Source organism: Phocoena sinus, chromosome 19 (assembly GCF_008692025.1).
Source record: "Phocoena sinus isolate mPhoSin1 chromosome 19, mPhoSin1.pri, whole genome shotgun sequence".
NCBI lineage: Eukaryota > Metazoa > Chordata > Mammalia > Artiodactyla > Phocoenidae > Phocoena > Phocoena sinus.
In genome coordinates, this window is record NC_045781.1 from 48742014 (window position 1) to 48756845 (window position 14832).

A 14832-nucleotide genomic window follows, 5' to 3' on the forward strand; every position below is an offset into this window, starting at 1 on the left:
TTGAAGGAGGAAAGATGGTACTGGAATCTAATCTAATAGTTCAGGAGGAGGCAACGGGGGCCTAAGCCCGGCAGCAGGAATAGGAAGAAAGAGATGACAATACTGGGATCTAAAGAACAGGGGTAGAAGTTCAATTCTAATTCCTTCTCTGAGACTCTCCGGAGTGTGAACATTGAGTCACTGTGTTCCTTTGATTGTTGGCCTCCAAAAGGAACGTCCTGTTGCTCTATCTGGGTGGAAGGCGTGTTGGGTTGGTTATTGGTGTCGTGCCATTGGTCTGGTGGAGCTCAGCACCTGATTCCTACTCATGTTAGGGAGAGTGTATCGTACACAGAGGGAGGTGCTCAAGTTCTGCTGTATACGTCCTGCCTGATAGGTTCTGCCTGTGTGTATCATGTTCTTAAATACTGGTCTCGCAATTATTTTTACAATGGGACCTATTAAGTTTATTTTCTTAGGAACAGAATTGGTATGTATTGCCCCTTTTCAGTGAACAAAATAGAAGATTCACTTTTGAACCGTCTTTTGAAGAAGAGGAAAATTTCCACACAATGGAACTATAAATTTGAGTGAAATACACTCTGGAATTTACAAGAGATGGCAGACCATGTTCTTAGTCTTTCTGAAGGTGTAAAATTGTAGTTAATTGCTTTGTTCTCAATTTTAAAGAGCAAAGAGTTCATAAATAATACGCTTGAGTGGCAGTTTGCGAAGGCTCTAAAACCTCTCAATGTAGTTTTCATTGTCAAAGATGTAATTCTTCTGAATGCTCATTATTTCCATGCATCTTAAAATATTTAAAAATACCCTACAGAGACAGGTAAGAATAAACTCTGAATTGCTTTTGAATAGAGCTGTATATTTCGATGAGAAGCCTACTATTTTGGTCTCCTATGACACTTGCATCCTTTATCTAGATACAGTTCTTAAAAATGTAGGGTTTTACTATGAAATTACTACATCCTAACTGTCAGAAGTAAATTTTCAAAAATTTTGATTTACACACTATATGTGTGTTTATGTGTATGTTTGTATATATATGTGTGTGTATGTATATACGTACATACGGAGAGAGCGTCTATTTACTTCATATCTGACAGCTATTTGTTCATTGCAAATATCCATCATTAAGTCTCTGCAAGATCTATTGGGTGGGCCAAAAAGTGCCTTGGGTTTTTTAAGTAAAAATAAAAGACACATTTTTCATTTTCACCAAGAACTTTATGGAACTTTTGTTCCACTACCTTCTGCCATTTTTCAGGCAACTTCATAATTCCATCTTCCCAGAACTTTTTATCTTTCTGAGCAGAGAACTGTTCCAGGTACCTTCTACTGTCTTCCAGGGAATGGAAATATTTTCCATTAAGAGAATTTTGTAAAGACCGAAATAGATGGAAATGTGAAGGTGCAATGTCCGGTGAATACGACAGATGAAGCAGAACTTCCCAGCCAAAGTGCAACGGTTTTTACCTGGTCACCAAAGAAACGTGGTCTTGCGTTATCCTGATGGAAGATCGTGCATTTTCTGTTGACTAATTCTGGACGCTTATCGTTGAGTTCCGATTTCAGTTGGTCTAGTTGGGAGCAGTACTTGTTGGAATGAATCATTTGGTTTTCTGGAAGGAGCTCATAATAAAGGACTCTCTTCCAATCCCACCATATACACAACATCATCTTCTTTGGATGAACACCAGCCTTTGGTGTGGTTGGCGGTGGTTCATTTCGCTTGCCCCACGATCTCTTCCATTCCACATTGTTGTATAGTATCCACTTTTCATCGCCCGTCACAATTTGTTTTAAAAACGGAACGTTTCATTACATTTCAGTAGAGAATCGCATGTGGAAGTAACGGTCAAGAAGGTTTATTTTCGCTTAACTTATGTGGAACACAAACATCAAAGCGATGAACATAACCAAGCTGGTGCAACTGATTTTCAACGCTCGATTTGGATATTTTGAGTATATCAGCTATCTCCCACGTGGTATAATGTTGATTGTTTTCAATTATTGTTTTGATCGCTATCAACTTCAGGTGGTCTGTCTACCCGACTGTGGAGCATCGTCCAGTGAGAAATCTCAAGCACGAAACTTTGCAAACCACTTTTGACACATTTGATCAGTTACAGTACCTTCTCCATACACTGCACAAATCTTTTTGTGTGTTTCAGTTGCTTTTTTACCTTTCTTCCAATAATAAAGCGTAATATGCCGAAAATGTTGCTTTTTTTCCTTCCATCTTCAATATTAAAATGTCTACACAAAAATTAAACCAATTTTGATGTCTTTCTTTTTTTTTTTGCGGTAGGCGGGCCTCTCACCGTTGTGGCCTCTCCTGCTGCGGAGCACAGGCTCCGGACGCACAGGCTCAGCGGCCATGGCTCATGGGCCCAGCCGCTCCGCGGCATGTGGGATCTTCCCGGACCAGCGCATGAACCCGTGTCCCCTGCATCGGCAGGCGGACTCCCAACCACTGCATCACCAGGGAAGCCCTGATGTCTTTTTTAAATGCATGCTGATATGATGGCTGTCACATACACTCTAACAAAATTGTTTCAAATGAAGTTAAAGACAGCTAAGTGCTACTAGAGCCATCTTACGGAAAAAACCAAATGAAACTTTTGGCCCACCCAATACTTTAGTATCCTAAATTCTTTTGGATTACAAATTTCATCAAACATTTAAAAATACTTAAATGTGTATTTAGTGTGCTACTGTCGTTCAAGTAAAGATACAATAAATATACGTAATTTCTCACCCCTTCCTGTAGCCGAAATTCAGCTCCGTACCCCGATACTGAATTGAATCTTGGAAACAGAGTTTTCGGTTAAGTAGAAAAGAATAGCTTTATTGCTTTGCCAGGCAAAGGGGGCCACAGTGGGCTAATGCCCTCCAAACTGTGTGTCCCAACCTGGAGGTGGTAGTGAGGAGTTTTGTAGTAATGGTTCAAAGAGGAGGGTTGATCAGCTCGTGCACTTTCTTCTGATTGGTCAGTGGTGAGGTAAGTGGAAGTCAGCATCATCAACCTTCTGGTTCCAATTGGTCTGTGGTCTACATGCTTGTGGGTAGCACACAGTTTAATCCTCCCAGCTGGTGGGCCTTTCAGTATCTGAAAAACAGCTCAAAGATATTATTTATATCCCTTCAGGGGGAACCAGGACCCTGCCTCAAGGCTGCACTATTGTTTCTTTCTTTTTTTTTTTTTTTTTAAGTTAATTGGCCTGATTTAGGGACAGTATTTTTTTTTTTTTTTTTTTAATTTATTTATTTATTTATTTATTTATTTTTGGCTGTGTTGGGTCTTCGTTTCTGTGCGAGGGCTTTCTCTAGTTGTGGCAAGCGGAGGCCACTCTTCATTGCGGTGCGCAGGCCTCTCACTGTCGTGGCCTCTCTTGTTGTGGAGCACAGGCTCCAGACGCGCAGGCTCAGTAGTTGTGGCTCACGGGCCCAGTTGCTCCGTGGCATGTGGGATCTTCCCAGACCAGGGCTCGAACCCGTATCCCCTGCATTGGCAGGCAGATTCTCAACCACTGCGCCACCAGGGAAGCCCTGCACTATTGTTTCTTGACTGTTCCTCCCTTGTCTCCTCATCCTCTCACTTCCCTGATTACCAACTGTTTGAACCTGACCTTTGAAATTCAGGGAAGGTCATGGAGGCTGAAGCCCATTCCCTGAAAATAAGAAATGGGGGACACACAAAGACTTTTATGCCTAGGAGCCCCACAGGGTCCGGCTCAGTTCCATTCCTACCAAAGCTAGCACAAATAACCCAATGAAAACCACAATTGTCTGAGGTAAATATAATTCTTTGGGACACCCCAGCACCAAATGATTGAGATTTTCAAGGCACTAACTCAACCTGGCCATGTTGGATCACCGTTTGCTTTTAAAGGCAGGTTTTGTTTACAAAGAACTTTCACATATAACAGGGTGATCAGAATCCTCGTTTTAGTGGTCACAGGTTCAGCAGGTAATAGTATGTATTGCCTATGTATTTATTTGCTGCAGATTTAAGCAGCAAATAAATACATAAGCAAACCAACCAAATCAAGGTATGAAGAGAACAGCTGTTTTTCTAACTCAGCCCCCTGCCCTGGGAGTCCATAGAGGGGGCGGTAACTAAGGTTTTTTTCACTTAAGTTACCAAGAAGCCCATTTTCCTCTGGGTTCTTCAAATCCCACCATTTCCCACCCAAGCAATTAGAAATCATACATGAAAGCACAATTCAGAGAAGAAACAATAAATCGCTTAGCTTGTTTCTGAAGTTGAATGTAATTTAATCTTATGGTTTGTCTTTGAGAAGTTATACAATGGAAACATTTATTTTAGGTGACCTTCCAATGTCCGTGCCATGACAACCAGGAGTTTGCCCTGGGAAGCGGCCAGTACTTGAGTTCTTTTTTTTTTTTTTGGCCACACCGTGTGGCTTGTGGGATCTTAGTTCCCTGACCAGGGATTGAACCCTAGGCCCACAGCAGTGAAAGCACCGAGTCCTAACCACTGGACCACCAGGGAATTTCCAGTACTTGAGTTCTAAACACAGCATTTGAATTACAACTTGACCACTAAGAAATCTTCCTATCTGGGCTGCACTGTCTTCTTTTAATTAGGTTTCCTTGATGAGTCAATTGCTCGAGAAAATGGTTTGTAAATTTAAAACACTATGCGAGGATTAGTCACTATTATTTTTCCTTTTTTTGTAATTTCAAACTCTTGGGGAGCCATCTGGTAAGCTCAACCCGAGTGTGATCTGTCATCACTTGAGATTTAAGTATCGTGTCAGTACTAGAATTATTAACAATGCCACTGGTATAGAAGTAAAAGTTAACATTTCCATCAAAGAGCAGTCATATCTGAAAATACAGCATGAGTCATCACTGTTTGATGAGATTCTTTTTAGAAGCCAGGCTTAGAGACAGCAGGTTTTCTTTTCACTCTTGTAATTCCTTTTGTTTGGTGTAAGGTAAGGTAAATAACCATTCAGAGAATACACTGTAGAGTATATAGGAAAATTAAAGGATGGTTGTACTACATAATCCCTAAAATCCGTAGAAAAGAAAGTTCTTTGCAAAAAATATCTTCCCCAGCGGGATGGGTGCTCCAGAGTTACTATTTGTAGTGATAGCGTGACAATTAATTTTATAGAACAAAAACCATGTTGTATTCTTTCTCTTCTTGGACTTGTATCATCTAACTGACATTATTGCCTCCAAAATAATTGGCCAGTTCACTGTTGGCACTTTCAGGGAATGGATGGTGGAAATGAGAGCTCTGTTCTTTTCTGACTTTCATCAGATTCTCAGCAAAAAACCTTTACCTTACTCCATCCTGTTGTTTTTATTCTTCCTGTCATCCAAAACAAAAACAACTACTTGAAAGAAAACTCTGTACTTTAAAGATTATACTCTTTTCCAGTATAATATCTACAGCTATTCCATTTCCCTAAATCATTACATATATATGTAACATTTAGGACCTAGAAGGAGGAAAGGAGGATTGTGAAATACATAGGCCTCATCTCTGATGTCTCTGAAAACAGAGAACCTACTTTACTTGCTAATTCACACAGATAGGCTTGGTCTGGGTTCATCTGCCACTCTGTGCCCCACAGAGAAGGGATGCAGTTACAGCAGCACAGAGATTACGATGTGATCTTTCCAAACGACGAGAACTGCGGTCACACTTTGGTGTGCAGCGTACAGGGATGGGATTTTCTCCATACTGTAATAAGGTGTGAATGGTTTGTGACCTTTCCTCATATTCCGTAAAACCTGACATTGAAACACTAAGGACATGGGTAAGGTATACCGTTTAAGTAGAATTTAATACACACTTCATACATATTTACTTATTTATAAATATTTTTTAAAATTAGAGAAGAGGAATTCTGTTTTACTACTGGGTTTCACCTATGTTGATCATATATTTATTCTCACTCAAAACATCGTGGTAGCTCTGTGCATGTGTGTCTGTGTCTGTCTGTTTGTCTCTGTCCATCTCTATCTCCATCTCTGACTTGCAGAGGTTAGAAGCACATGTGACACATGTAATCAGATAATTTCTCAGTGGCCTGGAACAGGTATTGGCACACGGCCCCCCGGGCTGCTTCTCTGCAACTCCATTCACTAAGATTATCGTGGGTTTCCTTTGTCAGTTGGGAAGATTCGGGCTGCAGGTAAGACAGTATCCTCACTACAGTAACGCCCAATGCAGTGAGAAGGTTGTTTTCTGCCGTAACGATCGTCGGAGGGGTGGCCGGCTTCAGGCTGGGTGGTGACGCCCTCACTGACGTCTTCGAGGACCTTGGTGCTTCCCGTGTCTCTCCTCTGTCTTGTGCTTTTCCACACAGCCTCCCTTCCTGTGTTGCGTGATGGCTACAGGGATTCCAGGTATCACGTAGAAACGATAAGAAAGAGCAGAGAAGAAAGGAATATCGTCCCTTGCATCTTTTCAGTTTAGGTTTGGATGACTCTTGCCAAAGTCAGCCGTGTGCAGCCCTTGCCCGTGGCATCTTGCACTGCCCCTTGGGACACCTGAGAGACAGCATTTCACCTGCGTGGTGTCAGCATGTGCCATCCCCGCTCTCAGCAGAGGGTTTGCAGCATTTCCAAACAACTGTTGCCTTTTACCGTGGCAGCATTCGCCTGACTGCCTGCCTGGTTTGACGTTAAAAACTTATCTCCTCAGAAGAAATTTATTTTTGTTAGTATTCCGGCAACAAGGTTGTGTAGATAGGGGGAAACTTTTTTTCCCCATAAACCCTATTATTTTTATTTTAAAAAACATATTTAGTTATTTATTTTTGGCTGCCTTGGGTCTTCGTTGTTGCGTGCGGGCTTTCTCTAGTTGTGAGCGGGGGCTACTCTTCTTTGCGGTGCGTGGGCTTCTCATTGCGGTGGCTTCTCTTGTGGAGCACGGGCTCTACACACGTGGGCTTCAGTAGTTGTGGCACGCAGGCTCAGTAGTAGTGGCGCACAGGCTTCAGTAGTTGTGGCATGTGGGCTCAGTAGTCGTGGCTCACAAGGTCTCGAGCACAGGCTCAGTAGTTGTGGTGCAGAGGATTAGCTGTTCTGCAGCATGTGTACTCTGCCTGGACCAGGGCTCGAACCCATGTCCCCTGCATTGGCAGGTGGATTCTTAATCACTGCACCACCAGGGAAGCCCAGCCCTATTATTATTATTTTTTTAACTTCAGAGAGAAGTTGCACCATGGTTATAATTACAGGCAATATCCTGTGATCATGCAATTATGCAATCTTTGGTTGCTGTCAGGAATGACCGATGAATGCTAAAATTCAGAATACTCTTTGATTCTGAGATGGAGTTTTTAAATGTGGTTTTACCTGGTTTCCAGTGGTTCACAAGGGCCTCTGCTTAATTCTCCATGCTCATTTCTCCCCATTTTCTCTTCCCCTTTACATTCTAAACCTTACAGCATGGATTTACCTTGTTAGCTGCTCAACACTCTCCATCCTCTGTGTATATTTTTGGCTCTGAGTGGACGATGTTCTCCCCATTTCTTACCTCATTGTCCTCTATAGTTGTTTAGATCTCAGCTGAGATGTCACTGCCTCTGCGAAGGTTTCCTAATTCCTTTAAGGTTTTTTTCCTCTTTCTCATTCTGGAACAATCAGTCATTTTACTTTCCTTATCTACTTTTCATACACAGTTGTTCCATTTTTTTTTAAACTTTTTTTATTATTATTTTTTACTTTTTAAAAAATTATTATTTTTTACTTTTTTTTTTTTTTTCGGTACTTGGGCCTCTCGCTGTTGTGGCCTCTCCCGTTGTGGAGCACAGGCTCCAGACGCGCAGGCTCAGCGGCCACGGCTCACGGGCCCAGTCACTCCGTGGCATGTGGGATCTTCCCGGACCGGGGCACAAACCCGTGTCCCCTGCATCGGCAGGCGGACTCTCAACCACTGCGCCACCAGGGAAGCCCTGCACTGTTGTTTCTTGACTGCTCTTCCCTTGTTTCTGCACTCCCTCACATCCCTGATTAGCAACTGTTTGAATCTGCCCTTTGGAACTCGGGGAAGGACAAGGAGGCTGAAGCCCTTTTCCTGCAAATAAGAAACAGGGCACATAGAAAAGATTTGTACCAGGGAGGGCCTCACAGTGTTTTGCTCCATTTCAGTTCCACTTATTTGACTTTTAGTAAACCTAGGTAGAATAAAAGTATTACATTTAATGCTGATAATTCTAAAGACATGCATGTTTTAATTCAATCAACAAACTAGCTTTTATTTACTGAAGATTATCCTAGGTCATGTGAACTTCTAAAACATTTGGCTTAGTTTCTATATTTCTGAGGGTATACTTGATTTCTTTTATAAATGCTTGTTTGTCTTTCAGCCAATTAAATGGAGCTCTTCACAAATTAATTTTAGTAATACCATACAGAGGTACAAAAAAAATCACAGATTTTATAACATACATAAACACACAGACAAATAAAAACAGATATCTTACAGCTTTTGTTTTAAAATTTTAGCCATGAGACAGGTACAATAATGCAAAAACCACTAGTTTATAAAAAAAAAAAGTTGGCTCTAAATTGTTTCTGGCAGAGGGAATGAATTTTCTGCTCAGATGGCTAAAGCTTTTTACTGATATATATGGAACAGAAACTTAAGATTTTTCACTTGCTTAATTTCCAAATAGCCTTCCCCCTCTTTTTTACCCTTCTGATAAGAATTACCTTCCTGAAGTTTGCATTTCAAAGAGATGGCCTAGATAAGAGTGCTTGGAGAAACTTGGTAGAACATTTACAACTCAAAGGCACAGAGAAAGAACGCAAGTTCCTCCGAGAAGGACTTTTCCCCCCTAAGGCCAGAATTTTACAATATCTACAAGACTTTGAGATGAATAGGGGAGGTTTGGTAACAGGATAGGTGGGCATTGAATTGCTTTCAGAGCTGCATTTCTGTTATTGTAAAGACTCAGTTTGTAAGACAAGGAGGGTTGTTTTTAATTCCTCAAAGAATTGGGTTGCAACCTGGATGAGTTCAAAAGCTCCCCGTCCTTCCCATTCTAACTACTTATCTTTAAGTTGCTTCTTTATATCAGCGAGAGGATCTTCACCTATGATGGAAATCAAAAGATTGCCATGTTATAGATTTAGAGCTTTGTCTTTGGAATATTTGTTGTTGTTTGTTTGTTTTTCCTTTGCATACATTTAGCTTAGTGGGGTTTAAAGTAGACTATAGCTCTGATACCTTCCAGAATTTGGCAAGGTTTTCCATTAATTTTAATTTTATTTTCCCCTCTGGTAACAGTTTACCAGGGAATCCCTTGGAGTCCCATAAACTGAGCAGCTCATATGGGAGGGTAGATATGGGCTTGTCTGTTAGGCCACTAACTTGGCCACTTAGTTAGGCCACTGACTTGGACGTTTGTTTATGGTCTTGTAGTTTCTTCAAAGTGGAAAAGCAATTCAGATAGACGATTCATAGACTCTGAATATTCAGGTAAAGGAGGATAGAGGAGTGTAGCAGGAGTCATGTAAGTCTGAGTCTTTTGTTGTAGGTACCTCTGTGTCTTTAGTTTTTTTTAGCCTTTTGCAGTGAATCTTCCAGTGAAGCTACTTTGGAGTACTGAAGGCTTTTGGAGCTTTCTGCACGCCAGATGAAGTAGGTATCCCATACTGTTTGTTTGATTTGGCAGCCATTCCTTTCAAGTGTCCTTTTTAGATGAAAGTTCTTGTCTAGTGAGAACATTCCCTATAACAGTAATTATAATCCTAGGTTGTCTCAGTAAGATTCTGCCATTTTGATAAATATCTACAGCTTCCAGGACCACAGTTCTTAGATATAAAAGAATGCAGTTGTGCCAGACACTGGCATGCTGAATTCTTTGAAACTTGAGGACCCTGTTTCTTTAGCTAAGACTTATTAAGTCTCTCCTAAGACAAATTAGTACCCAAGAGAAATGTGGCACTGGGTTGGTGATTGTGTGGTGTTTTACACTGTGCCTCATGGCATGGAAATTTTCATGAGGTTGGCCAGCAACTTACTGTCAATCCAACCTATTCCATGACCGACTTATTCTAGCACAGGCGCCTTAGAGTTTGGTGGCAGGTGCTATAATAGTTTTTATGTGCTCGATCCATGCCCACCAGTTTTGTGGCTTTGGCTTCCAAGATTCCCACTGACAATAGATTTATTATTCCTTTACCTCATGTACGCATCCATAGGAATCAACAGTTAACAAGGAAACAGCTGTGCACACCAGCAGCAGCCCAGGAGATGGTCTTGCGGACTGGCCAAGAGAAGGCCTTACGTGCTCACAACCAGTAGTTTCCAAAGTGGAACTACGGACTAAACGAGCAGAACCCAGCAAATGGGGACTGTGGGCCAACCAAAGGCTGGGGACTCAGGTTCTGGCTGGAACTGTCTGCCAGCTGAAGCCCTGGGCCAGGATCACACACTAACCAGTGGCTAAGGACTCACGCTGAGTTAGAGCCACCTGTCGGTCTAGACTGACTCCCTAACCGTGGACTGCAATGCCAGTTCGATCAGGAGCTCAACACACAGACAGCAGAGCTTAGTTCTAAGAGGAACTTACCCACGGCCCTTGGAGACAGCAAAAAAAAAAAACAGAAACAGAGCTCAAAAGGTTCACAGGCACCAATGCCTGCATTTCTTCTTGTCCTTAAAGCTGTCAGAAGTCTCCAGATCCCATCAATGCCACTAAACTGTTTAAAAAAAATTCAACTGAATACATTTAAAAATCTTATTGGCTTTATGTAATGATTCTTGAGTCAGGTAGCATCCAGTCTAGCAGATAGAAAGGAGCTCCGGGGAGCTGTATGAAATGAAAGACTTTTATAGGCAGAAGGGAACGGGAACAAGGAAGTTACACTAGACAAAAAACGCTGGTTATCACAAGGTCAGTTTCCTTTGGGGGTAGTAGGGGTCTATCAGGACGTTACGTAACTAGTGCTTACCTAGGACGTTACCTAACTAGTGTGGAGCTTAGCATAAGCAACTCCATTTGAGCTTGTTTTTACAGTCTGGTAGTGAGTAAAGATCACAGTCCATTTGACTTAATTCTTTGAAGTTCAGTGATTCAACTTGCATTTGTTGAGACTCTGCCACATCCCTGGCACATTATTAGTCATTGGGAAAATAACAGAAAGTGTTTTAGTCACACGTTCTGCTCTCAAGGAACTTACAGACTCACTTGAGGGAGAAGACTTACACAGTTAACAGTAGCAAACATAAAACAGTATGCATTTGTGGGGCAGGAAGGATCATTTTTCCTCTACCCTTGGAAGTTCCTGGCTGAGACACCCCCTGTAATAAAAGACAGATTAACAGGAGAAAAACAAGGAGAAGTTTAATAACATGTATACCTCCTGTATACATGGGAGATAAACTGAGTAACTCCTCTAAATGGCCCAAGTCACGGCCTTAAATACCATCTCCAGCAAAAGACAAAAGATGTTGGGGGAGGGGGAGGCCACTTATTGGAGGGGACCAGGAAAAGCACAGTAAACAAAGGTGAAGTTGTGCAGATTTAAGTCATTGCCTTCTCCACTGATAAGAGTTTCTGGAGCTTTAGAGTCAGCCTTCTCTTCTTGGTACAGAGAGGAGTCTGTAACTTTTACAAATAGAGATGTCCCTTATAAATGTCAACGTCTCTTATGAAAGGATAAGCTTTCAGAGCATCTTCTATGGATGCCAAAACTCGGCTTCTTTGCACTGGTGCCATAGCAAATCTCAGAGACAGAGTTTTGGGTGAAGTAGAAAAGAATAGCTTTATTGCTTTGCCAGGCAAAGGGGGACACAGTGGGCTTGTGCCCTCAAAAACTGTGTGTCTCAACCCGGGAGGATTTGGTGAGGAGTTTTATAGCATTGGTTCAAGGGTGGGGTTGTTAAGCATCAGGGTGTGTTCAGGGCCTGCACTCCTTTAATCTGGCCTCAGGTGGTCTCTTGAAGAGCTTCTGTGGTTCTCAAGGTCATCAAACTGTGACCTTCCCTGGAATGAAGAATGCTTCATCAGCTAGTTAACATCTTCCACTTGTTGGGGGTATTAGTTCTGTAGAAGAGTTCAAAGATATTGTTATGTGTATCCCTTGAGGCAGGACCAGGATCCTGTCTCAAGGCTGCACTATTGTTTCTTGACTGTTCCTCCCTTGTCTCTGCATCCCCTCCCTCCCGTAATTAGCAACTGTTTGAACCTGCCCCTTGGAACTCAGGGAAGGACATGGAAGCTGAAGCCCATTCTGTACAAACAAGAAACGAGGGATACAGAAATGCTTCTGTGCCCAGGAGTCCCACTCGGTCCTGCTCAGTTTCACTATGTCTGCTCTTTCTTAAAAATAACCAGCTGAAAATAATCAGTATGCCAAAGAGGCATATTTGAGGTGGTATGTTTGCTCCCCTTCACTGTTAGGAGGAATCGGGGCCAATAGAAAGAGTATCCAGCCAGGAATCAGGTGTTTCCTTTCTAACTCACTCAGTCCTGGTCATTGTGTGACCATGCTGGGAAAGATTAGTAAAACAAGATCTTCTGCCAACCCACAAAACCTCTCTGCAAAAAGTAGAAGAGGAAGAAGACAGATTTATTACTGAATAAGCATTAAACTAGAATGTGATGCACAGTGCAGGCACTCCACTAAAGAACAGACCGAAAGCGGATAAACAATGACTCATCCTCAAACAGCAGGCTTGACAGCACCATTTGTCCCACATAGGCTATCCGAAATTCATTTGGTAATTGGAGTGATCATATGTGTTAGCTAGTATGATTTATTCAAAGGAAAAATCAAATGACAGTAGGTCATTTTGGAACAAGGCACCTGCCAAATCAGGCTCTGACCCTCTCACAGAAAATGCGAGATACAGGTGCTGTCTTCCTTAATGATGACATTTCAAAGAGATGGTTCCTAGGTCCTTGAGAAAGACACTCCTGGGTCATAAAAGTGGTAAGAGGCTGATTTAGCTTTTAGTAAGATTTATATGCATTTCAAAGAAACAGAGATAGAGCCAACAAATTTTCTAAAGTAGATGCTGAAAGAAGAAGCAGGTGAAGCCTCTTCCCTTATTTTCGACAGGAAGAACTGAGCCTCTAATTTTTAATTCATATTTGCTCTTACAACCTTTCATCGGTCACTTCTTTTTTGGCCACGTTTTCCTCCAGTGTAGAAAAAAGGGGAAGATCTATATCAGCATTCATAAACTACCTGCCCACCAAGTTTGAGAACTAGTGAAGTACCGCAAGGAAGAGCTTCTGAAGTCTTGTGCTTTTTCATGTCCCTTCTTGTTGTAGACTTAATAATAATGATAATAACAGCAACACTAATAATAATAAAAATGGCAGTCTCTGAAGGCAGAAAATTTTAGGTCCAAGCTTGAGATCCTCACCAACTAAAAACGTGACCCAGGAAAAAATATTTTCCTAATTTCCAATTACCTCACCTGTAAGTAGAGATTTGAGATAGAGGTGGGTTTTTTTTTTTTTTTTTTTGAGATAGTGGTTTAAATAAAGTTACTGTAAGGATGAAATAAGGTAGTGTCGTTTTACCTCCCTTCCTTATTAAGGGGATCGCTATTTCATGATATGCAGTCTATATATTAATGGGAATGATAAGCAGTTTTGTTTATTCACCCTGAATTGAAGCTTCGAATGCTAAATATGTCTGTCAGAATGTAATACTTTTTTTTGATGTTTTGGGTTGTTCCTTATTTATTTATTTATTTTTAAAATTTTAATTGAAGTATAGTTGATTTACAACATCAGGTAAGTTTCAGGTATACAGCACAGTGATTCAGATTCTTTTCCCTTATAGGTCAGAATGCAACACTCTTTATCCATGGCTGAGGTCAGTGTTTCACCAAAGTCTGGGACTCATATCACCTGTCATCCATGTGGTCCAGGTGACCCATTTAATAACATTGAATCACATGGTGGGGTGTTATTCATTGCTCAGAATTGTTCAGAATAGTTAAATACATTAAAAACTTACTTTGGTGCTTGCTTCAGCAGCACATATAATAAAATTGGAACGATACAGAGAAGATTAGCATGGCCCCTGCACAAGGATGACATGCAAACTTGTGAAGTGTTTCATATTTTTAGAAGATGTGGTATGTATATACAATGGAATATTACTCAGCCGTAAATAAAGAGTGAAATAATGCCATCTGCAGCAACATAGATGGACATAGAGATTATCATACTGAGTGAAGTAAGTCAGACAGAGAAAGACAAATATCATACGATATCACTTATATGTGGAATCTAAAAAAAGGGTACAAATGATCTTAGCTACAAAACAGAAATAGAGTTACAGATGTAGAAAACAAACTGTGGTTACCAGGGGGTAAGGGGTGGGAGGGATAACTTGGGAGATTGGGATTGACATATACACACTACTATATAGAAAATAGATAACTAATAAGGACCTACTGTATAGCAGAGGGAACTCTACTCAATACTCTGTAATGACTTTTATGGGAAAAGAATCTAAAAAAGTGGTTATAGGTATATATATGACTGATTCACTTTGCTCTACACCTGAAACTAACACAACATTGTAAATCAACTATACTCTAATAAAAAAAAAATTTTAAAACCTCTTACTTTGGTTTGAAATGCCTAAAATACATCTCAAAAATGTCTAATGCCCCCTCCTCTTTCAATAAAGCCTTTGACAAGCAACTATGTTTTTCTAGAACTTAATATTTGTTTAGTTTTTCCTCAATTTATTTTTGCACTTTCCTTCTAAAGACAAATGGTGCTAGGTTTTCAAGTATGATAGTAATAAAAAGATTCTTTTTTAGTACATTTATGTAAAAAAAATGAGGTTATTTAAAGAAATATTTAA

At 40.9% G+C, this 14832-nt stretch overlaps 1 long non-coding RNA gene and 1 other non-coding gene across 9 annotated transcripts in view; both read left to right on the forward strand.

Annotated features, from left to right (window-relative positions):
* The window catches only part of LOC116744468, a 96981-nt gene that overhangs the window by 20474 nt on the left and 61675 nt on the right, over window positions 1-14832 (forward strand). The gene's annotated exons all lie outside the window — the stretch shown is intronic.
* On the forward strand, window positions 13976-14082 carry LOC116744848. Its single transcript, XR_004347176.1, has one exon. It is a non-coding gene; the product is annotated as a U6 spliceosomal RNA (small nuclear RNA).